The sequence below is a fragment of the Arachis ipaensis genome, chromosome B3 (assembly GCF_059453495.1).
Source record: "Arachis ipaensis isolate K30076 ecotype BB chromosome B3, ASM5945349v1, whole genome shotgun sequence".
NCBI lineage: Eukaryota > Viridiplantae > Streptophyta > Magnoliopsida > Fabales > Fabaceae > Arachis > Arachis ipaensis.
Window position 1 is genome coordinate 135389727 of NC_142438.1, and position 24435 is coordinate 135414161.

The window sequence follows — 24435 nt, forward strand, 5'->3', positions numbered from 1 at the left end:
AATTAAATAAAACATAATAAGGGCTTAGAATAAAAAAGAGTATCAACGACTGGAGCTTGATTCTTTTTCTATTTTTATTGACAATTTACCGGAAAATATATTAAAGATAGAACTCTTTAATCTGTTTAAATGGATAGGCAGAATCATAGACATATACTTGTCATGGAAGCATAAAAAGGGTCAAATCTATCTATTTGTATTCATACGATATACTACAAAGAGCGGAGCAATGAAGGCTATTGCAAATATAAAAGATTTGGTGCTAAGAGGAAAGATACTTTTTGTTATAGAAGCGAAATATAGAAGGGGAGCTATTTTGCAGGATATGAAGGGTAAAGAAAAAACGGAGATCACAAGACATAATGTTGAAGTAAGCGCCAACAAACAAGGAGTGGAAGAGTAGCCGAAGAGAAAGTGGTAAAACAGCAGAGTGTTGCACCCATTAAAGAGCCGAATAATAATAGGTGGACAAAGAAGTTAGAAGTACCAATAGCAAATGAGAACGTCGTCTGGCAGCAAAGAAGTATTATTGGAGGCACGAAGTCGGCGATCGATTTTCAAGCACTGCGGCAAAAGATTCATAGGAACTGGCCAGGCGTAACACAAGTATGGAAATTGGGAGCATACAAGGCAATGTTAACTTTTGACACTGTGCTTAGTGCTGAGGAATCTTATACTTTTAGGATGAATGACCTATTAAAAATGTTTTATATGGTGTGAAGATGGGACGAAAACGAGAGAAACAAATCTAGAAGAGTATGGTTAGAATGTTATGGAGTTCCACTACATGCATGGTCAATAGCGACTTTTTGAAGGATAGGGGATCAATGGGGTGAGGTGGTTAAGTGCGATAAACTCATAGAATTATGTACTTCATTCAGTGTTGGTCGAATTATGATTGATACGTGTGATTTTGATATGATTAATGAGTGGATTCACAATACAATAGGTACAAGTGAGTTTGACGTCCTTGTAAGAGAGGTGGGTGAAGAGGTGTACCAAAAAGAATGTGTTTAAAAGTTAATGGCTAAGGAAGGAGACAGACACATAATAATTAGAGATGAGGTGCAACACGAAGGTATTGAATAATGGTGGTGAACAGCTGGTGGCTGGATGGGACCAGGAGGTGGTGTTGATGACGGAGGCATAGAGAAAGGAAGAACACGATAAGTACAAAAGGGTAATTTCATGCTTAGATTTGAATGAATGGAATCATAAGAATCCAAAGTATTATTATGAGAAGATAACTATGTGAAATTCATGGAGAAGGAGGATTCTCAGGTATCAATTGAAATGAATCAAGAGGAAGATTCGGCTAAAACAGTTTCTTATGATTATGAGGCTTGCAACAGAAAACATTCATATTCACATAGAGGAGATGAAATTGCGTTGGGAACAAATAGGCCCAACAAGTGGGGTCTCTTATATCATGATTGTGTGAAGGAGCTTACCCATATTGGAAGACCTTCCAGCGGGCTCCCCAACCGGATCAGGTGCGACCCATATTCAATGTTGGCCCGGCAAGGGAGAAAGGCACTGCACATGGGTGCTACGCAGATTGAGCCTGAGCGTGCAGTTGGCTCAAGGGCTGGAATGGTCGACAGAACGGCAGAGGGACGCAAACACTGTAGCGTAACAAAGGAGGACGCACGGGTTGCCGCGATTGCATAGCTCGATGGATGGACAAACGACGATGAGAAGCAACGCACCGTGGAATTGAACGACGTCAGTGAGGGAATCAAAAAGGCAGAATCACAGAACCAAGTGCAACTCACTTGGACGATCAACATTCGGATAAGACGGGAATGGTGCAGGCTGAGGCGGTGGTTCCAGGAGTGGAAGTCACAGCTATTGGGCAAGGAAATGTTACAGACATAAAAATAAGAAAAAACGCACAACATGGACAATGGAAACCTAGCGATGAAAACGGGTATGCAACTGGAGGAGGAGCAAGGCTTAGAGGAGGGCGGGGCAGGTGTTCAGAGCCATGGACAAGAGGAAGAATGCGAGAACTATGCAGAAAACAGATCAGATTTGGAGGCTGGTCTGGATGGAGGCAGTAAGTTCCACAGGGAGGATCAACGGCTAACTTAGGAAGAGGAAATGGCAGAGAACAAAGAGGCATGGAAGCTAGCTGTAGAGTCCGGTGCTCAATGCAGGGATGAGGAGAACATCATGGCTATTTTACATGAGTAAAATGAAGCAATTGCTCTGAAGCAGGGGAGGCAAAGCAAAAAGAAAAAAGTTGAAGGAGTCGGCCAAAAAATCATAAACAGGTGTGTAATAAGCTTGTTAAATGATTTTAAACTCTTGGAATATTAGGGGATTAGGAGGTGTTGAAAAATTTAGTATGATAAAGAATTTTAAAAGTAAGTTTAAGTTGGACATGTTGAGTTTGATAGAGACAAAAAATGAGGTGGTTTCTAAATTTCATGTAATACGCATTTGGGAAAGTGACAGAGCTAGATGGGAGTTTGTAAGTTCAGTTGGGACTTCTGAAGAGTTATTGTTAATATGGGATGAATCAATTTTTAAATTGGCTAATTGCTATAAAGGGAATACATGGTTGTGTGTAGAAGGGGTGATAGTAAAAGATACTTTTCATTGTGCTATTTGTTTGGTTTATGGACCACATGTGAGAGCTGATATGATTTCTATGTGGGAAGAGTTGAGTTATATTGCAGGGTTATGTTAGGTACCGTTCTGTTATTTGGGAGATTTCAATGAAATTTTGCATTTGGAAGAAAGAAAATGAGTGACTAGTTTGCCAATATCTATTGACGATTTTAGAACATGGATGAATGATTTGGAGTTAGTTGATTTGGCACTTAATGATCGCAACTATACATGGTTTAGGGGGACTGTCGTGCAGTCGTATTAATAGAACCTTGGTTAGTTTAGGCTGGCTCGATACGTATCCGGAGATGCAACTGAGGGGAGGACCAAGAGGTTTATTTGATAACTGCCCTTTGATAGTGGAGGACAAAAGAAAATTTGAAGACCCAAGACCGTTCCGTAGCTTGGACTCGTGGTTCACACATGAAGGGTTCTTGAGAATGATGAAGAAAGAGTGGAGGGAATTAGGAGATGGACATCTCTTAGACAAGATGAAAGCATTGTCAATACCGCTAGGTAGATGGCATAAGCAGCATTTGGGGATATAAATAAGAAGATAAAGCAGTTTGAGAAAGAGATAAAGAAGGTGGATGATATGGTTAGCAGTGGACTTTATGATGGTACAATAGAGGCAAGGAGAAGGGCGTTAGTGAGGTGCCGTGAGAAGTGGTATATTAGGCAGGATATTCATTGGAAGCAAATGTCTATATCTCGGCATGCTGAGAAGATGGATAGGAACACAAGGTATTTTCACAATATGACTTCGGCGAGAAGAAGGAATAACTGGATTGAGTCATTGGTGATTAATGGGAGACTAGTGAGGAATCATGCAAGAATAAAAGTTGCAATTAGAGATTTTTATAAAAGTTTGTACCACTAGAAAGCTTATCCAAGTTTGAGCTTTACAGATGGTTTAGTTAATCGATTAGAAAGGGAAGAAGCTGAAGCCCTTGAGGTGATGCCATCGGTGGAGGAAGTGAAAGATGCTGTTTGGGACTATGAATCATCTAAGACTATAAAAAGTGATGGGTACAACATAAATTTCATAAAAAAGTGTTGGCATGAGATTGGAATGGATTTTACTGCAGCTGTGATGAACTTTTTTGAGACGACAAGGCTACCAGTAGAGTCTAATGTCACGTGGATAACGTTGGCTCCAAAATTTATTAGGGCTAAGGAGATAAAAGACCTCAGACCTATAAGTATGGTTGGATGTGTCTATAAATTTATATCTAAATTGTTGACAAGAAGAATGAGGAGTATAATGCCAGGTTTAGTTGGAGAATCACAGAGTGCCTTTGTAAAGGGAAGGAAGATATATGATGGAGTTTTAATTGCATGTGAAACTGTGCAATGATTGAAATTGAAGAAGAAGGCATCAACAATAATCAAATTGGATTTCCAAAAGGCATATGATAGAGTTAAATGGTGCTTTGTTGATAATGTGTTAGAAAATATGGGATTTGGTAGTACATGGAGGGCATGGATCAGAGAGTGTATTAAATCGGCATCTATCTCTATTCTGGTTAATGGGTCACCATCGAAACCATTCAAGATGGAAATGGGGCTTCGTCAGGGCGATCCACTATCGCCATTTTTGTTTGTTCTGGTAGTAGATGTGCTTAACAGGATGATCAGGGAGGTGGTAAGGAACAGGCGAATCTCTCCACTTTTAGTCGATATGAATAATATAGAGTTATCACATTTATAATTTGTCGATGACACTATATTATTCTGCTGCTGGAGGAGGAGACAGTGTGAAGTTATCAGAGACTTTTGAGGTGCTTTGAAATGATATTTTGGTTGAATATTAATTTTGACAAGTCCAATTTGATCCCAGTGAATTACAGTCAGGAGTGGGTTAGTCGGATGTGCCTTCTTCTCGGATGCTACCAGACAGCTCTACCGGTGAGGTACCTTGGTATTAGTCTCGGAGCAAATCCCTGACTAGTAAAAACTTGGAAGCCAGTAATAGATAAGGTGAAAGAAAAACTTAGCTTGTAGAAATCAAAGGTCTTTAGTAAGGCCGAAAAGCTAGTACTCATAAAGTCAGTAATAAACAGTCTACCTATTATTATTTGAACTTGTATAAGTTGCCAAATGTGGTTGTACAAAGAATAATCTCATTGCAAAGACGATTCTTTTGTGGGAAGGAAGATGGACAACCTGATCTGGCTCTTGTTAAGTGGGAGATGGTCCAGACACCGAAAAATCTAGGAGGGTTGGGTTGGGAGATATGGTGGTCTGTAATACTGCTCTATTGTTTAAATGGTGGTGGCGTTTCTCAAAGAAAGACTGTCCGTTATGAAAAAATTGTGTACTCCTGTAATAGCTTAAACCCTGATCTATTGTTGTCAACTTAGACAGTACCAGTGAAAAGAGGTCCGTGAAGAGACATATGTCAACTTCAAATAAAAGACCAACAGGTCCGACAGAAGATGATTGATGGCCTTGCTATGGAGGTAGGGGATAGTAAATCCACCAGATTTTGGGAGGATACTTGGCTCCAAGTGGAAAAGCTGAAAGACTCCTTTCTGATACTATTCTTGATTTCAATCCAAAAAGGATCAGTAATTGGGGATCGTGAGTTTTGGGATGGGATAGAGTGGATTTGAAACTTTCAATGGAGGAGAAAACTTCGCCATTGGGAGGTAGATACCTTGGATCAACTGCTTCATGTCTTGCAATCTATTATTGATAGCAAAAGTACAAGATAGAGTGGTGTGGAAATTTGACAAAAAGGTGTTTATTCTACTAACTCATTTATTCAGATTTTGCAGGAAGAGACTATGACCGATGATATTTTGAACTCCAGATTCACAAAAGAAATTTAGAAAGGATTACTTTCGCCTAGAGTTGTTTACCTGGTTTGTTTTAGTAGGCCAGGTCAATACAAATGAGCGGCTAAGTAGATTCGGAATCATTGAATGGAATGATAATTTGTGTGTTTTGTGTAAAAAGGATGTTGAAACTGTACAACACTTATTTGTTACTTGTGAGTACTCTTGACAGGTGTGGTGTGTATGGATCAAGGTGTTTGGATGGGAGCGGACTATCCCAACTACCTTAAAAGATCATTTTGAGCATTGGCAGAGTATGCCTTTGACAAAAGAGTTGCGCAAGTGTTGGTTAATTGAGTTCTTCTCAATTATATGGACTATTTGGTTACGTAGAAATAATGTCATTTTTTAAAACAAGGTAACAGACGTGGTTGATTGTGTTGCTCGATCATTCAGTTGTGCTAGGAAATAGTGTGGTAGTTAGCTCATGTTATTGATGGCTATACCGAAGATGACATAGGAGTTATTTGGTTTATATTTTTATGTTTTGTAAATGTAAGTTGTTTGCTCCACTTCAAGTGTTAAGCTCTTTTTTTCAAAAAAAAAAAGAATATTCAGTAAATGTTAAGCATATTTGTTTTGTTTAATATAATATTCTGTTAATTTTGGTATTTTTGTTATGGCAGGGACTTAATTACAAAATCTGATATGGTATAAGGACTTAATTAAAAAATATATATATGGACCTAATTAAAAATTTAGTGAAATTATAGAGATCGACAAAATAATTAAACATTTTTTTATTTTATGTATTTTTTTTTAATTTTTTTTAGAATAATAAAGATAAATCTTAAGTTTTTAGATTACAAAAGTTTTAATATTTATTACAAAATTAATTATTTTAAAATTTAAATCAATAAAAAAATATATGAATTATCATATATATCTCTAGTAATAACTTATTTTTCTTTTGTTTTATATATATATAATATTTTAAACAAAGTTCATCTAATCATCTTAAACTATGATTTTTTTTTGTTGCTTTCAATAATATTATTAGTCGACATTATTAGGAATTACGTAATTAAGTTTTCTTAGCTAGCATGCTTTTTGGATTGAATTTATAGTTCGTTATTTTACACAAAAAATAGGTAGGCTTTCGTATGTATTATTGAGTTGATTTTATAGATCATTTTTTTAGAACAAAAAGTAGGTAGGATTTTTTTTTTTTTTTTTTGGTGTGGAAAAGTAGGTAGGATTTATGTACAAAGAGAGAAAGTCTCCATCGCTAATATGAATTATTTTCGTGTTAGAAGCAATAAATAGTGCCGATTCCAAAGAATAATTGAGAGTTCGTTGATAATGTATATAATTTGGCGGCAAATACTTCAAGCAGAAAAACATTAATATACTGAAGCTGAAGTTATATTATTATTAAATAAATTGAATACAGACATAATGTTCCCGTAAAAATATTGCGTAAGGTCATTTATAATGCTAGCCTCAAATAAATACTTTACTAGTTTTTTTTTTTTTTAAATAAATACTGCTACTACTTGTGTATACTTTAAGCATAAGTGCAATTCCATGTGATATATATATATATATGATGATTATAACTCGGTTAAATACGAATTATACTTTAAATAAAACAGTTATCTTAATGTTATAATTCGGTAACGGCTGAAATAGTTCATAATTTTTATGATAATCATATTAATCATGCATTAATTCTCACAGCAGTAAGTAAATTCTATCTTTTAATTTTTTTAAAAAAAATACTATCTGAATTAATATGAGTGTTCGTTGAAGTATTCCCTCACCTGAAAACTCAGGTGAAATCGACTTTACGTGAAGTTGATATCTGATAGTCGTGAGATGAAAATTTAGTCAATTCAGTCAAATCATCTAACGGCTCTCAAGTATCAACTTCACGTGAAATCGACTGCACATGAGTTTTCACCATTCCCTCACCCATCCAATCCCCCGTGACAAATTCGGTTAGGAAAATTTAACTAACAAATGTGAGTCGTCGTTAAGGATGTTAGTGGTTATAACTTCAATTTGCCATTTGAGTTTCTTAAAATTGTTGGGCCACTCGGTTTGGATTGAAATGGCAAGGAGGATTGTTAGAGTCAGCAATTTTTGTGTTTTGTAATTATCAATTGGTTATTAATAGTCTTTTTAATGGTGTGAAATTACATCCAATAATGAAAAATTACTCATTTTTCTTTTGATTGTTAAATGCGAGCCAAAAATACAACAGTTGCTAGTCCCTAAATTTTTCCAATTCACAATCCATGTGCCTAATATTTTATTCACGAACGTACTGAGCTATATATTGCAAGCATATAGCCAAACAATGAATCATATTATTGGTTAGATTGCGTTAAAAAGAAAAAAAAAAGGGCGTAACTTCACTCCTCAATATATAAAATTAAGTGCTTTTTTTTGGTGACTCAATATAATTAAGTGTGTCTTATTATTTTATGAAAAGTTTTAGTGTGTCTCTATATTTATATCGCGTCAAATATTAATAATATCAACGCTTCATAACCTATTTTCTTAGAAATAATGTAGTAAAATTAGCAACATAATTATGATTTTTTAATATTATATTAATAACACAAAATATGAAACTCCTGGTGAAGACGCGACTATGCCACTCTATACATATTGACGCGTGAAAAAAAAATATTAAAATTAAAATTGAATGGTTTAACTAATTTTAAAAGTTAATTTATAGGATGAAAAATATCACATTATTATAAATTTTTTAGAGACTTGATTTTTGAAAAATTAGAGACTTGTAATACATCATCATCGCATTTAAAAATGATCATTTGGAGACAAAATATTTTACAGGTGGGTGACCCAAAAATATTAATTAGATTGGATAAGTTTTGATGATACAATATTAGAATTAAAATTAAATGAGTTTGACTAAACCTAAAAGTTTTTTAACATAGATTTTATTTCTTTCTCTTTTTATTGGTTTTATGATAATTTTTATTTTTTTTGAAGTAAATAAGAATCGAATTTAAACTTTTAAATCATATAAATTTTTTGATACGTATCATAAAATTACTTATCCTAAAAATTTATAAGAGGACACATACAAATAGTTATATATATAATAGAAGATTATATATATTATACATGACAAATATATATATATATATATATATATATATATATATATATATATATATATATATATATATATATATATAAAGTTTTAAAGTGTTTGGGTCACAATTTTGTAAACCAAGTCCATATTTTAATATCTATCTTTTATTTATTAATTTCTTATTGTGACCGTGACATGCCAACAGCACAAATGAATAGGTTATTGATAACGTGGTCAAATTAAAATATAGGCAGAAGAGCAAAATAAAATTGCAATAAGTTAAACGTTTACAATTACTGATATAAATCATATATACAACGACGATCACCAAACGGCAAAAGATTCAAGGTATTTTTTCTTTTCTTTTTCCGAATATTATAAATATTTATTATCAAAAGTTTAAACTAGCTATTAGAAAAAATAAAAATCTTTGATCTAGAATGAAAAATAACAATGATACTTTCTCTCTCTGAACATGAAATTGCTAGCACTACCAAACGTATATATGCAAGGTACGTACTACAAAATAAATCCTGCTAGTTGTTATCATCTTAGTTGTTTAACCAATCATTTTCTTAATTACTGATTGTTAAAAACAATGACTACTAGCCATATTTCTTAATGAGAAATAAACTTAATGCTAGCATCCTTAGAATATATAAATAGTAATGAAGCAGCCATGGCGACATGCATTCTTCACATTAATTAGTTCGTTGTTTTATTAATTAATTCTCAGCTTTTTTTTAGTTATTCACACGGTATTTTTTAATTCGACAGACAAAAAATTAATCTATTGCAAATTTAAGTATTATTTAAAAGTTTATAGTTAAGTTGTTACCGACACAATGTAATATTCGAACCTCCCAATACTTTTCAACACTTACTTAAGGAGACAAAATCAAGTATCACTTTAATTATGCGTAAATAGGTCATATATAACCAGACAAAGGTTATGATGGAGTCAGCTGAGCAAATAGTCAAATTTAATTTATAACATGTTAAAATGTAATCAAGTTGCTTTGCGTTTTCCACTTAAACACTATAAATTAAATGTGATTAATACCATCGTCCAATTTTAAATTATTTATTGACAAGGATATATATTATATTAACTAATTTAAAGAGATTGCTTGAGTTTAGTGGATGGAGTTAGTTCCTTATATATGGCTGGATGTGCAATATTTTTTAATATCCAACGGACTTAAGAGATCAAAATCAGTTTAATGAGTAAGAGATTAAAATACAGCTAATTAGTTGATAATATACTAAATTAAAAGTCAATTTAATTATACTAAATTATATACAAACAAGAGGTACATTTTAAAATTTTATGTCACTAATTAAGTTTGGTATTGTGCTGTAATGTCATTTTAAATCCAAATAAACACCTCGGTATATTGGTGTTATATATTATATAAAAAAAAGCATTATTCGTATATCAAATACTCTTTACATTCACATAATAATATAATTATTATTAATTAATAATCAATTTAAATTATTTTTTAATTAATAAAACAAAAAATACATATTTAATTATTAAAAATATTAATATTAAAATAACATTTATTATAAAAAGTGTAAACGTAACCAAATTGTGATAAAAATATTAAAAACATATAATCCGTTAAGAAACATGTTAAGGCATATCCGGCCCGTTTCTTTTCGTGTTCAAGAAAATGAAACATCAACAACCTCCTACAACCAATAATGCTTATTTTGATTTTGATATATGCAGACTGCAGATATATATTTTTGTCTTTTTTTATTGTTATTTGTGTAATTTGTAGAATTATTTGAGATACACAATAATGAAATAAATAAACAAGTATAAAGTGGTTGATTTTCTTTTTTTCTTTTTTCACCTCAATATATACCTATCATTTTGTATTTTATTTTTAATTTTATTTTTAATGTCAAGAATTAATTATATACATTTACTGGTATATATAAGGTGTGGAAGACTGGTGGAAGAGAGCATGTTGTTAACACATTATTTATTATTAAATGAAAAATAATCATATGTAAACTCGACTTATAGTAATATCCTTTTATCTAGTAAAAATTAATGAGTTGACGTAGTGTTTTTCATGTGTAGTAAATATAGTATAATCAATGGACGCTCTTAAAAGATAAAATATAATTTTTGTTCGTGCATGTTGTTAGCTCCCACGATTTACATAATAAATAAAATAAGACACTTACGTAAGGAGTTTTCAAATGTTACAATCAGATAAAGGATTATTTAAGTATATCGTCCTTTTTTTAATGAGTCATATGTACACATTAATATCAAGTTCATTAGTAATTTCTATTATTTTGTTGTTTGAGTAACTTTTTCAGCGATAATTGTTGTTAACTGGCTCTTTATTTGTCATAGTAACATTGTATATTGTGCACTATGTGACATGGCTCTTTTGACGACACAATAAAAAATAATTATTAAATTCATTAAATTAGATAGAATAAAAAAAATAGTATTACAAGTTACAACGGCTTTTCATTCTCTTCCCTTCACTCCACTCTCAAAAGTTACTTTGAATAGAGCTCTAGCACACCGTGAACAAGAAATTCTTCATGTTTTTTCTTTTTTGTTTTTGTTAGGAATGAACGCAGATTGAACCGGATCAGATATGACCAAAATTTCTGTCTGATCCGCACTAAAATTATTGGATTAGATATCGGATATATTCACAAAACACAAAAATATTTTAAAAAACTTATTTTTATTAAAAAAATCGATAAAATTCATTTTTTTATTCTTTTAAGGGAGTCACTCAAATAAAGACGCCTAAAACGTCTTTTTTTAAATATATTTTCCAGTAATTAAAATTTAACATATATAATCGATTAAATCATGTTATTTTTATCAAAATTAGACTAGACAAATTGATTTAACCGAAAAAATAGTGAATCAAATCTTGAACTGATCTAAATTAATATTATCCTTTTTATAAAAAATAACTACAATACCTTTTGTTCATACCATGGCCCAACGATTAAGGCCCAGGGTCCAAGTAAAAAGGCCCAACCCAAAGGGTTGACCTCACCTTTCACCAGATCAGCCACTACGAAGTCGGTACTCGTCACGACTTGCTCTAAAGAAGACGGGAACGAGGGTTAGCTGGCAGATAAGCGCTCATTTGAATGAGTAACTGCCCCTAGAATCTCTCTAACCACTTCCACGAGCCATATCTTAACTTCCCTAAGATAAAGGGACAGTTAACACCCTAGAAAAGTGGCACTACTCCAACGGTGGTTATTGGTCCACCACTATAAATACACTGACACCCCTCAGGTATCTTTAAGTCCCAATACTCTCTAGGCCTGCTCACACCCTTGCTGACTTAGGCATCGGAGTGTCTTTGCAGGTACCACCCTCATTCGTTCATACTCACAAGTCGGACGGAGGCCCTCAAGGCGCTGACCCGCACGAAGGCTTCCTTCCTCAGACGATTGGGCCAACCCAGCGAGTCCAGCCCAACCATCTCCGGTTACCCATCGTAACATTGGCGCCGTTGCCGGGGACCCGAGAGATCAACCAGTGATGGCGGACAGATTCCCTGAGGAGGGTCATGTGGAAACAGATTCTGAACAAGAGAATCTGGATATCGGAAATAATGACGCGGACCTAACCCTCCATCAGGAAACCAACGATCAACACAAAGGAGGAACCTCCGGAGTCAAAACCCCGAAGGTAAATTCCTCTGAAGGCCGTGAGTCAGAGAAAGACGGACAGTCCCACGCAACTGAGCTTATGGGATTAGTTCATATCCACCAAAGTCGTTTGGAACAACTAGAACAGGAACGGGAGCGACAAAGGGAGATAGAAAAGCACCTAAGAGAGGAGATGGATCGACGAAAAGAGTTGGAGGAAAAACTCTTAAAGTTAGAATCCTCCCTCAAAGGTCGGAACTCCCGTGACGGTAGAGAAGAGTCGCCCCTAGGGGGGAAGATCCTTTTAGTGAGGACATAATGAGGGCAAAAGTTCCGAGAAACTTTAGAAGCCCCGATATGGACCTCTACTACGGAACCACTGATCCAAAGCATCATCTGAGCAATTTTAAAAGTCGGATGTATCTGGCTGATGCTTCTGATGCTACGCGATGCAAAGCCTTTCCGACAACCTTGTCGAAAGCGGCAATGAAGTGGTTCGACAGCCTCCCCCCGAGGTCGGTTACCAGTTTTGAAGACCTCTCAAGGAAGTTCTTGATGAGGTTCTCTATCCAGAAAGACAAAGTAAAACATGCACCAAGCCTCCTGGGAATAAAACAGGAGGTCGGAGAATCCTTACGAGCCTATATGGAAAGGTTCAACAAAGCATGTTTAGAGATTCGAGACCTGCCCACCGAGGCAGTCATAATGGGGTTAGTCAATGGGCTCAGAGAAGGTCCCTTCTCACAGTCCATATCCAAAAGACATCCCATTTCTCTAAGTGATGTACATGAAAGAGCTGAAAAGTACATCAACATGGAGGAAAATGCTAAGTTAAGTGACCTGAGTTGGCGACCTGGGCACCCTCCCTCAACAAAAGAGAGAGAGAGGGAAACCAAGAAGAAGGAAGAACTCGGTCTCGATAGACCAAGAAAATATCACTCGTATACTCCTCTGAAAGTTTCTATAGTGGATGTATGCAGAGAGATTTGTAACACCGAAAGGCTGCCACCCCCCAGACCCATTAAAAATAAAAAAGGGGGGAGCCGCAGCGACTACTGTGAGTACCATAAAATATATGGTCACTCCACAAACGATTGCTACGACCTCAAAAATGTGATAGAAAAGCTGGCGAGAGAATGTCGGCTTGACAGATATCTCATAGAAAGGTCGGACAGTCATGGGAAGAGAAAGCGAGATGATATGGATAGAAGAGACCCACCACCGCAGACTCCGGAGAGACATATCCATATGATCTCAGGGGGGTTCGCGGGAGGGGGACTCACCAAATCCTCTCGCAAAAGACACCTCAAGAGAGTCTACCAAGTCGGAGGAGAGTCATTCGACCTCCCAACCATTTCATTCACAAAAGAAGATGGGCAAGGAATAATCCCTGGACAGGATGATCCAGTGGTAATAACTATGATCCTAGCAAATGCTCATCTCCACAGAACCCTAGTAGACCAAGGAAGCTCAGCGGACATCCTTTTTAAGCCCGCTTTCGACAAACTAGGGTTGGATGAGAAAGAATTAAGAGCCTACCCCGACACCTTATACGGACTAGGCGACACACCAATAAAGCCACTAGGATTTTTTCCCATCCACACCACCTTTGGAAAAGGGGAAAAATAAAAAACTCTGAGCATAGACTTCATAGTCATCGATGTAGGGTCAGCATATAACGCTTTAATTGGCAGAGCTACCCTTAATCGACTCGGAGCGGTGGTATCCACTCTTCACCTTTGTATGAAATTCCCGACCTTAGCGGGGATAGCGACGGTAAGGGGAGATCAGAAATTGGCAAGGAAATGCTATAATGAAAGCCTAAACCTGAGAGGAAAAGGCAGAGAAGTTCACACAGTAGAGCTCGGAGGCACAAGGGCCAAAGAGGAGCTGCGTCCACAACCGGGAGAAAAAACCGAGGAGATACAGGTCGGCGAAGAGGAGGGAAAAAATACCCACATAGGGGCCAACCTAGGGGAAACCCTAAAACAAGGGTTGACTAAGCTCCTAAGAGATAATTCCGATCTCTTCGCCTGGAAGGCCTCCGACATGCCTGGGATAGACCCCGAGCTCATGTCCCATTGGCTCTCGGTTTATCCGGGGTCCCGACCTGTACAACAAAGAAGACGCAAGCTCGGCCCAGAACGAGCCCTAATAGTAGAAGAGCAAGTACAAGCGCTCCTAGAAGCCGGCTTTATCAGAGAAGTCAAGTACCCAACGTGGCTAGCCAATGTAGTGCTAGTCAAAAAACAAAATGGTAAATGGAGAATGTGTGTCGACTATACCGACTTAAATAAGGCCTGTCCCAAGGACCCTTACCCACTGCCAAGTATTGACACCCTGGTAGATTCCAGCTCGGGGTATCAATACTTGTCATTCATGGACGCCTACTCGGGGTATAACCAAATCCCGATGTATGATCCAGATCAGGAGAAAACATCATTCATCACGCCCAGAGCTAATTTTTGCTACGTGGTCATGCCGTTTGGATTAAAGAATGCAGGGGCCACATACCAGAGGCTGATGAATAAGGTGTTTGCCTCTCACCTTGGAAGCCTAATGGAAGTATACGTCGACGATATGCTGGTAAAGACCAAGAAGGAAGTCAATCTCTTGGCAGACCTCTCACAAGTCTTCGACACCATAAGGTTACACGGGATGAGACTAAATCCCTCAAAGTGTGCCTTCGCGGTAGAGGCAGGAAAATTCCTAGGGTTTATGCTAACACAAAGAGGGATTGAAGCTAATCCCGACAAGTGTAGAGCTATTCTAGAGATGAAAAGCCCGACCTGTTTGAGAGAGGTCCAGCAGCTGAATGGCCGACTCGCAGCCCTCTCCAGATTCTTGGCAGGATCAGCGCTAAAATCCCTTCTGTTGTTCTCCTTATTAAGAAAGGGATGTCAATTCGAATGGACTCCGGAATGCGAGGAGGCATTCCAAGAGTTCAAAAGATTCTTGAGCCAACCTCCTATTCTGACCCGACCTATAGCTGGGGAAGACCTCGTCCTATACTTTCAAGCTCACACAATAAGAGTTCGCACGAACCAACCCATGAAGCAAATCCTCCAAAAGACGGATGTTGCAGGGAGAATGGTTCAATGGGCAATAGAACTCACCGAGTTTGACTTAAAGTATGAAACTCGGACGGCGATTAAAGCCCAGTGCCTCACCGACTTCATCGCAGAATACGCAGGAGACCAAGAGGAAAAACCAACTACATGGGAACTTTATGTAGATGGATCCTCAAACAAAATAGGAAGCGGTGCAGGCATAATATTGGTGGACGAAAGAGGGACCCAAATAGAGGTTTCCCTCAAATTTGAATTCTCAGCTTCAAATAATCAGGCGGAGTATGAAGCCTTGATTGCTGGATTAAAGCTGGCGGAAGAAGTCGGTGCTACAAAAGTGATGATATACAGCGATTCGCAAGTAGTAACCTCCCAGATAAGTGGAGAGTATCAGGCAAAAGACCCAAATATGAAAAGGTACTTGGAAAAAACTCTGGAACATCTTGGGCGCTTTGCAGAAACCGAGGTCAAACACATAACTCGGGATCTAAATAGCAGAGCAGACGCCCTATCCAAGTTGGCAAGTACCAAGCCAGGAGGGAATAACAGAAGCCTGATCCAGGAAACTCTCCAGAAACCCTCCGTAGTAAAAGAAAAAGACAAACAAGAGGATGTTCTTGAGGTAGTCGGATTAAACCTCGGTTGGATGAACCCCTTGGTCGAATACATGAAATTCGACATCCTCCCCAAGGAGGAGAAAGAGGCTAAGAAGATCCGAAGGGAAGCACAACATTACACTTTGGTGAGAAATATCCTCTACAGAAGGGAGATATCAACACCATTGTTAAAGTGTGTACCGACCTCAAAAACCACCGAAGTGTTGGAAGAAGTCCACAGTGGGATCTACGGAAATCATCTCGGAACAAAGTCACTAGCCAGGAAAGTGATCCGAGCTGGATTCTACTGGCCGACCTTGCAGAAAGATGCCACGGAATTTGTGAAAAAGTGCCAACCATGCCAGATGCATGCAAATTTCCATGTGGCTCCTCCGGAGGAGCTCATCAGTATCACTTCTCCATGGCCTTTTGCAAAATGGGGAATGGATTTGCTAGGACCTTTTCCCCAAGCGCCAGAACAAGTCAGATACCTGATTGTGGGAATAGATTATTTCACAAAGTGGATAGAGGCAGAACCATTGGCACCATCACCGCATAAAGAAGTTGGAGGTTCCTCTACAAAAATATCATCACAAGGTATGGGATACCTCATTCCATTACTACAGATAATGGAACCCAATTCATCGACTCTACCTTTAGAAGCCTAGTAGCCAGTATGAAGATCAAACACCAGTTCACCTCGGTGGAACACCCGCAAGCCAATGGGCAAGCCGAGGCAGCCAACAAAGTCATACTGGCAGGGCTAAAGAAAAGATTACAAGATGCAAAAGGAGCCTGGGCCGAAGAGCTCCCACAAGTGCTATGGGCTTACAGGACAACCCCCCAATCCGCCACTGGAGAAACACCCTTCCGACTAGTCTATGGCGTAGAAGCCATGATCCCAATAGAAGTCAACGAACAAAGCCCAAGAGTGATTCTCCATGACGAGATCGGAAATATACAGGGGCATAAAGAGGAGCTCGACTTGCTTCCCGAGGTCCGAGAAGAAGCCCAGATAAGAGAAGCAGCGTTGAAACAAAGGATGACTACAAGATACAACAAAAAAGTCATTCGAAGAGCATTCACCGCAAGTGACTTAGTCTTGATCAGAAACGACATTGGAGTCAACAAATCGGGAGAAGGAAAGCTCGCTGCAAATTGGAAAGGACCATACAAAATCAATGAGGTCTTAGGAAAGGGCTATTATAAAGTAACCGACTTGGACGGCACCGAGTTACCAAGGTCGTGGCATGCTTGTAATCTGAAAAGGTACTATAGCTAAAAGCGAACTCTACTCCCTGATGTACTCTTTTCCCAACTTCATGATTTTTTCCCAAAAACCAAAGGGTTTTTTCTGGAGAAGGGTTTTTAACGAGGCATCATAGTAGAGGCTAAGGGAAATAGACTGTCAAAAAACCCTTAGTAGCAATAAAGTACCTCCCCAATTAATAAAGATCTTTTTATCTTACAAATATCTCTTAAATTCCTTTGTTGTTTTCTCTTTCTACGAAACGCGCCGACTTAAGCTCGACAAAACATGAAAATCCCATGAACCGACCTAGATGGTCGTCAGGATAAAACGACGAGGTACAAGTCGGTGTAAAGAGGTTATAAAAGGTGATCGTAAGAAACTTGGAAACATTCCGACTCACAAGTCGGAATGAAAAGACCGAGTAGAAATAGAAAACGAATCGCAAAAATAACCTAAGTCATAAAAGCTCAATGAAACGAAATTGAGTACTAGGAATAACAAAAGAGAGATAGGAAAGAACCAAAGAAAAGGCTGCCCTAAAGATCCTCAAAACGAAAAGGTTCAGGAAGGCAGACAAACCAAAGAAAAGGTTCTTTCAGAAAAAATCAAGGGGGAATCCAAAAAAATCGCAAATCAGAAAAGCATGCACGCATAAGGTAACTTAGACCCTTATCCAAAAAGGGTATTTATTTTCTAGCATTAAAACCCCTATGAAAAAGGGTATTATAAAGTGTTTCGTTTACGGCCTTAAAAGGCCAAAAAATTGTTCAAACACTAACAAAAATAAATAAAGAGTTTAAAAAAGGAGGGACCCACAGGCCGGGCCCCCAAAATAGCCAAATTACTTTTTAGGAAGAAGAGTAGATGGATCACCACCACCAGAGTCAGGAAGAACGCCGCCAGGACCAGGAAGAGAGGCATCCATAGGAGAGGAAGTCGGAGGAATAGTAGAAGAGCTCGGAGCGTCCTTAGGACGAGGAGGGGACTCTATGATCCTCTGCCCCCGAGTCTTCAATTCTGACTCGGAAACAATCACAGGGGCAGGAGGATCCACAATGGCTCCGTCGATGACGACTTTGTCAGGATCCAAAGGAGGAAGGTCCAAGTCAGGAGCAATGACTCCGACCTGCTCCTTAAAGACCCTCCAAGCCTCCTCGGCGCCATCAGCGATAGAGTCCTCCAACTCGGCATAGGCCTTCCGAGAATTCAGCAGATCATTCTTCACAGCCACAAGATCTTCAAATAATTTTTGATAGCTGCCCTGCGCTGTTTTCCTCAAGTCCACCTCCATGTTGCATTGGGCTTGCAACTTCCTCCCCTTCTCCCGGAGGTTATCTCTCTCCTCCTTCAGCTTGGCGACTTCCTCCTTCAACTCCCTCTCATGCTCTTGATATATACGAAGCCTTCCTTCCAGCTCCTCGACCCTCGAGGTCATCCCTAAAGAGCTGAGAGGAGCCTTCTCAAAAATATCCAAGAGTTTGCCACAAACCCCCGCCGCCTTGAGACTCTCTTCAACCAGAGTGGTAAGGTGGTGACGAACAGACACATCATCCATGCTTATACGAGCTTGGGGGTAGATGTTCTTTCGGACGAATGCAAGAGCATCCGCCTTCACCTCACCAGAAGAGCCAGATTCTAAGGTCTTGCGCTTCTTATTCTCTGGCTCAGGAGAAGGTCGGGCAGAGGGGGGCGGCTGAGAGAAAGTTGAAGAAGAAATCACAATGGGCTGAGAGGGAGTCCCAACGTTCCGAGGAGGAGGAGGAGGAGAGATAACCGCCCTGGCGCCACCAGTCCTGGCGCGAGACTTTGCTTTAGCCTCCTGGACCCTTTGGTAAGACTCCTGAGCGTTTGCCTTTGCCATCTCTGAAAAGACAATAACAGATAGATCAGACAAGTCGGAAAAGTCAGTCAGACAAGTCGGAAATCTAACAAACAAATAAAAGCTACCTAGCTGTGCCTGGACAAAGGTCGGAGACCCCTGGAGAAACTTTTTTGTGTCCAAGTATGGGGCCCTCCCCCACACTTCTCGGAGGAACCCCACAATGGCTGCTTCTACCTCATCCAGACCATATTTCTCGCAGGGGGAGGCCTCCAGCCAGTATAAAGGAAATCGGGGAGAAGAATTATCATCCAGAAAAAAGGGATGGTGACCCTCTACGGCTTAAACTTTGAAAAAATAATTTTTGAAGTCATGGAAGGATTCGTCAAAAAGGGTAAAAATTCTCCGACCCTGTATGGCTCGGAAAGACACCCATTGTTGCTTATTGTTTAGCCCACTGAAGGGTTTGGTCATATGGAAGAGATAGAAAAAAATCTTCAAAGAAGTCGGGAACTCCAAAGCTTGGCTAATAAATTGATAAATTTTCAAAAAACCCCAAGAGTTGGGGTGAAGCTGGGTAGGGGCAACTCGGCAGTGATGCAAAACAGATATCTCAAAGTTTGAAAAAGGAAGAAAAACACCCAAACGGGTGATCATACACTCATACATAAAGAAAAAATGAGGGGCCGCCTCATTGACCCTCCCAAAGCAAACCCAGTCTTCAGGACCCGGGACTACCAATTCATACTTCGGCTCGTCATCCTCAGAAGTACAAATTCTGTGGTGAGTGCGAAGGTTGGTGATAAACTCAGTATCGACCGAGGGTTCCTCCCCTAGGACCGTGACATCAATCCATTGAAAAAGGATATCTACGGAAGCCATTTCTTTTTCTTAAAAAGGTAGCAAAAGACCTACAAGGGAAAAAGAAAAGGAAAATAAAAAAACACGGTCTCTAAAGGAGGAAGTACGGAACTGAAGTCTACAAACCAACCTATCTACAAAATGAAGGCATGCAAATAGAAAAGCATGTTACAAAAAGAACTAACCTTTATCCGAAAATGAAGGTTGGAGAAAACGAAAGCCTTCGAAAATGCAAAAATGGAGCACGAACGAATGAAGGAGAAATTTGAAAAATCGCAGAAACGAAACAATGAAAGAGAGGGAAAGTATTTATAAGTACGTTAGGGGCACAATGGTAAAAACGGGGCAGTCATTAATGAAAATGCACCGTTACCAAGACCATCAATCCCTACGCACATCCCTAACGGACACGACGCTTGATTAGACGTAACTGTTAGAACCAAAAGGTCACAAAAGTCACGTCGGTTTGGAAACATCACGTCGGTCACAACCCCGAGTAGTATACTCGAACCCAAATCTTAAAGAGAAATTGGGCTCGAGTAGGGGCACTGTTCATACCCTGGCCCAACGATTAAGGCCCAGGGTCCAAGTAAAAAGGCCCAACCCAAAGGGTTGACCTCACCTTTCACCAGATCAGCCACTACGAAGTCGGTACTCGTCACGACTTGCTCTAAAGAAGTCGGGAACGAGGGTTAGCTGGCAGATAAGCGCTCATTTGAATGAGTAACTGCCCCTAGAATCTCTCTAACCACTTCCACGAGCCATATCTTAACTTCCCTAAGATAAAGGGACAGTTAACACCCTAGAAAAGTGGCACTACTCCAACGGTGGTTATTGGTCCACCACTATAAATACACTGACACCCCTCAGGTATCTCTAAGTCCCAATACTCTCTAGGCCTGCTCACACCCTTGCTGACTTAGGCATCGGAGTGTCTTTGCAGGTACCACCCTCATTCGTTCATACTCACAAGTCGGACGGAGGCCCTCAAGGCGCTGACCCGCACGAAGGCTTCCTTCCTCAGACGATTGGGCCAACCCAGCGAGTCCAGCCCAACCATCTCCGGTTACCCATCGTAACACCTTTATTATAGAGAATGATTAAAATACTCTTATTTTATATATATATATATATATTTTTTTTTTAAAAAAATTCTAAATCTTAACCCTACGATAGAAAAATAAATGACTAAAATTTAGGATTCTCAAAATTAATATATATAATAGAAGTATTTTAGTCATTTTCTATAATAAGGTATTGTAGTAATTTTCTATAAAAAATGATATTAATTTAGACCAGTTCAAGATTTGATTCACCATTTTTCAGATTTGATTCACCATTTTTCGGTCAAATCAATTTGTTTAGCCTAATTTCGACAAAAATAACACAATTTAATCGATTATATGTGTTAAATTTTAATTATTAAAAAATATCTTTATAAAAAGACGTTTTCAGCGTCTTTATCTAAGTGGCTCCCAATTTTCTTAAATAATAAATTAAAATAATACAACATGTATGATAATTATTAGTTGAATAAAATATAAAAAAAAATATTTACTTATTTATTTCTTTATTTTTGCGGATACGCGGATATACGAATCGGATATGCGGATACCTACACAAAATACGCAATCTGATCCTATTAGTGTGTGGATCGGATCCATATCCGCCATTTCGGATCGATTTTAGATAAATATCGCGGATATGCCGATCAAATCCGATACATGAACACCCTTAGTCTTCATTAAATAAAGTTATGACCTACCTGTGTATATTCACGGACTAATTTGACTTTAAATAAAGTTATGATATATCATATATATGACACCTAATATGTCGCGTGTCATTGACATAAAATATATTGAACTGAATTATATTTTAATATTATATTTAATTTAAAATAAATATAAAAATTAAAAAATTAAAAATTATATAAAAATATTTTTAGAAAATATTATTAAAATTTTAATTTTTATTATTTAAAATTTTAATTTTAATAATCATCCAATACACAATATTAAGTCAGTTATTCCGAGAAACAAACACGCAGCAGCCTTAAAAACGTATACTACTAAAGGACTATTATTTGTCGTATTAGTGAGATGGCTAATTTAATTTAGGCATATGATATGATATAGAGAAAGATCTTAGTGTTATTACTCCACCTTCTAAGTGTATATTAATAAAAAATTTAGTGTTTCCAAACAAAAGTAACACGTCGTTTTTCTGTTACTGTACTTTCATTTCTGAAATGGACGTGCTTCTTGCGTTTTTATTTTATAATTATTTATTTTTTTGAGGTCATTCTAACGTATGGCTGCTGTATGCAACTAGTACCTTTGTTTTCTTCATATTGATTTGAAAATTAAGAGAGCAACTTAGGGAGTGATGTTATAACCTAAAAAGGAATAACGAATCTTAAGTCTTAAGTGTGGATGATGATTTTTCAAAAATTATTCGTATTAAAAATATAATTATTTATATATTTTTATTATATTATCAGCTTAAATTTTTAAAATTACTAAAATATTCAAAGATCATCTAACAAGGATCACAAACTAAAACAAATAAGACGGAATTTTAGAATAAATAAAGTGCAAGTGTTATTATACCATTGATGAATTTAGAACCCATACTGTTCAATAACAAAACAATGACACAAGACATAGTTAAATAAAACAGAACACTCATTTAAATGACGGTAAATTATTTAATTTATTTATCAACACAATACATTATTTAGTCTTTAAATGACAGTGTACATATTTTTCTCGTTGAAAAAGTATAGGTAACCAACAAGATTTTTGAACAATGTGTAAACAATGTGAATTAATAGGATTAAAAGAGTAAATTTAATTAGTAGCATTAAATTAGAGTGTAATATATTTTCATTTGATTGGTGATTGTTCATGTTGTTCAAAATTTTCATTGTTCCCTTAGCACTCCCCTATTATTAATTCTTTGTACAGAGACGATGGCTTTATGCATCAGCAATCATGCATATTACATGGACATTAACTTTTTCAATCAAACATTTCATATTTTCATTTGAGCTTTTATGCCATAAATTAGGTGAATTATATGATAAAAATGTAAGTTGACAGATCTTTCTTTTTATGAGATGAAATAGAGATTGAAAAAGTTAGAACCCATATCTTGAACAACAATAAAATAATTAAAAATAACTATAAAAAAATTTATATTTTCTCTCTATACAACTTTAATCTGTATAGTAGAGTGTCTCCATAAATTATACAACTTCATAGGAAAACAAGAAAAACATTTTTTTGGGTCCATATTTAACACAAGTTTGTAATGAAGAAGTTACCATCATGTTTTAATTGTGTGCATTAGCCAACCAACCTATTTGATTAAATTTCATGTAGGGATGGCAAAATTTCTCGAGACACGAGAATTTTTAAGATGACTGTTCCAAATAAGAATTTGATTGTAGAGAATTTTTTTTTTGGGGATGGAGACGGGGGACAAAATTCTTCCGAGGTAAGCGCGGGGACCCGAGCGAGGATCCCCGTCCCATTTCCGCTAATCTCCGAAATTTATAAATTTATTGAATTGTCCTTGATAGTTTATTTCTCATATATGTTTTTTAGTCATTTCACACACACATATATATATATATGTAATCCGAAACTCTCTAACGTTGTCCATACTCCATCCAATCTCTCTACAGCCACCCTATCGTCACTCTCCCTTCTCACCGCATCGTCACACCTCACCGTGTCATGATCCTCACTGCGTCATACTCTCGATTTGCGGCGTTCCTTTTCGTAACTCTGTCGTCGTGTCCATTCTCCTCTCAGCGTCTTCCACATTGTCTACTTCTCTGTCCTCTGGCTCGCTGTTGTGTCCCCCACTGCGTCATTTCGAAAGAAGTCACAATCTTTTGTTTAGACATTTTATATAAAATCTTGTTGTTTTTGTATAGAATAGATACTTACGCCTTTATTTATATGAAAATTAATAATTAGTTAGACCTATCAGATAGATGGGGAATGAGATCTCTGCAAAGAATGGGCTCCTGTAGAGAATGAAGATGGAGAGCAATATTTTCTCAAAGTAAAAAACGAGAATGGAAAGGGGAAACAAATTTGAAAACAAGGATGAAGAGCAAAGAGGCATCCGCCCCGCCCTGCCCATTCACATCCCTAATTCCATGGCTATTAGCGTAAAACTAATTGGGGGAAGAAATAAAGTTATGAAGGGACAAGAAGTCTAAAAGGAAGTAGAGTAGGGTGACGATTTTTCTTTCTTTTTTGGGAGGTGTTGATTCATGAATCATGATGACATAATGTGATTATCACTTCGCAATAGAAAGTTTCAGAATCATCATCTGCCCAATTCATTGGGCCTGTTATAAGTCCACATGAAACATTGCTCAAACATCTTCCTGGCCCAAAAGTCATTCAAAAATATTAGATATTATGTTTTTATGTTTTTGTTTATGGTATTGATATTTTTTTACTTGATTGAAAGAGAAAATAAAGTTTTAGAAAGCTATTAGTTTCATGGCCCAACAAAAAAAAGGAGAAGAAAACATTAGTTACAGTGATTCATATAATTCAATTGATTTAATGCTTATTGTTATTTCCTTTGTCAATGTTTTGGGAATATCTCAATTAACAGATCGCATTATTC

The 24435-nt window shown here is 37.3% G+C and overlaps 1 pseudogene; it reads right to left on the bottom strand.

Annotated features, from left to right (window-relative positions):
- Positions 1-18067: 18067 nt before the first annotated feature.
- Positions 18068-18960, bottom strand: LOC148572538 (uncharacterized; annotated as a pseudogene).
- Positions 18961-24435: the final 5475 nt, after the last annotated feature.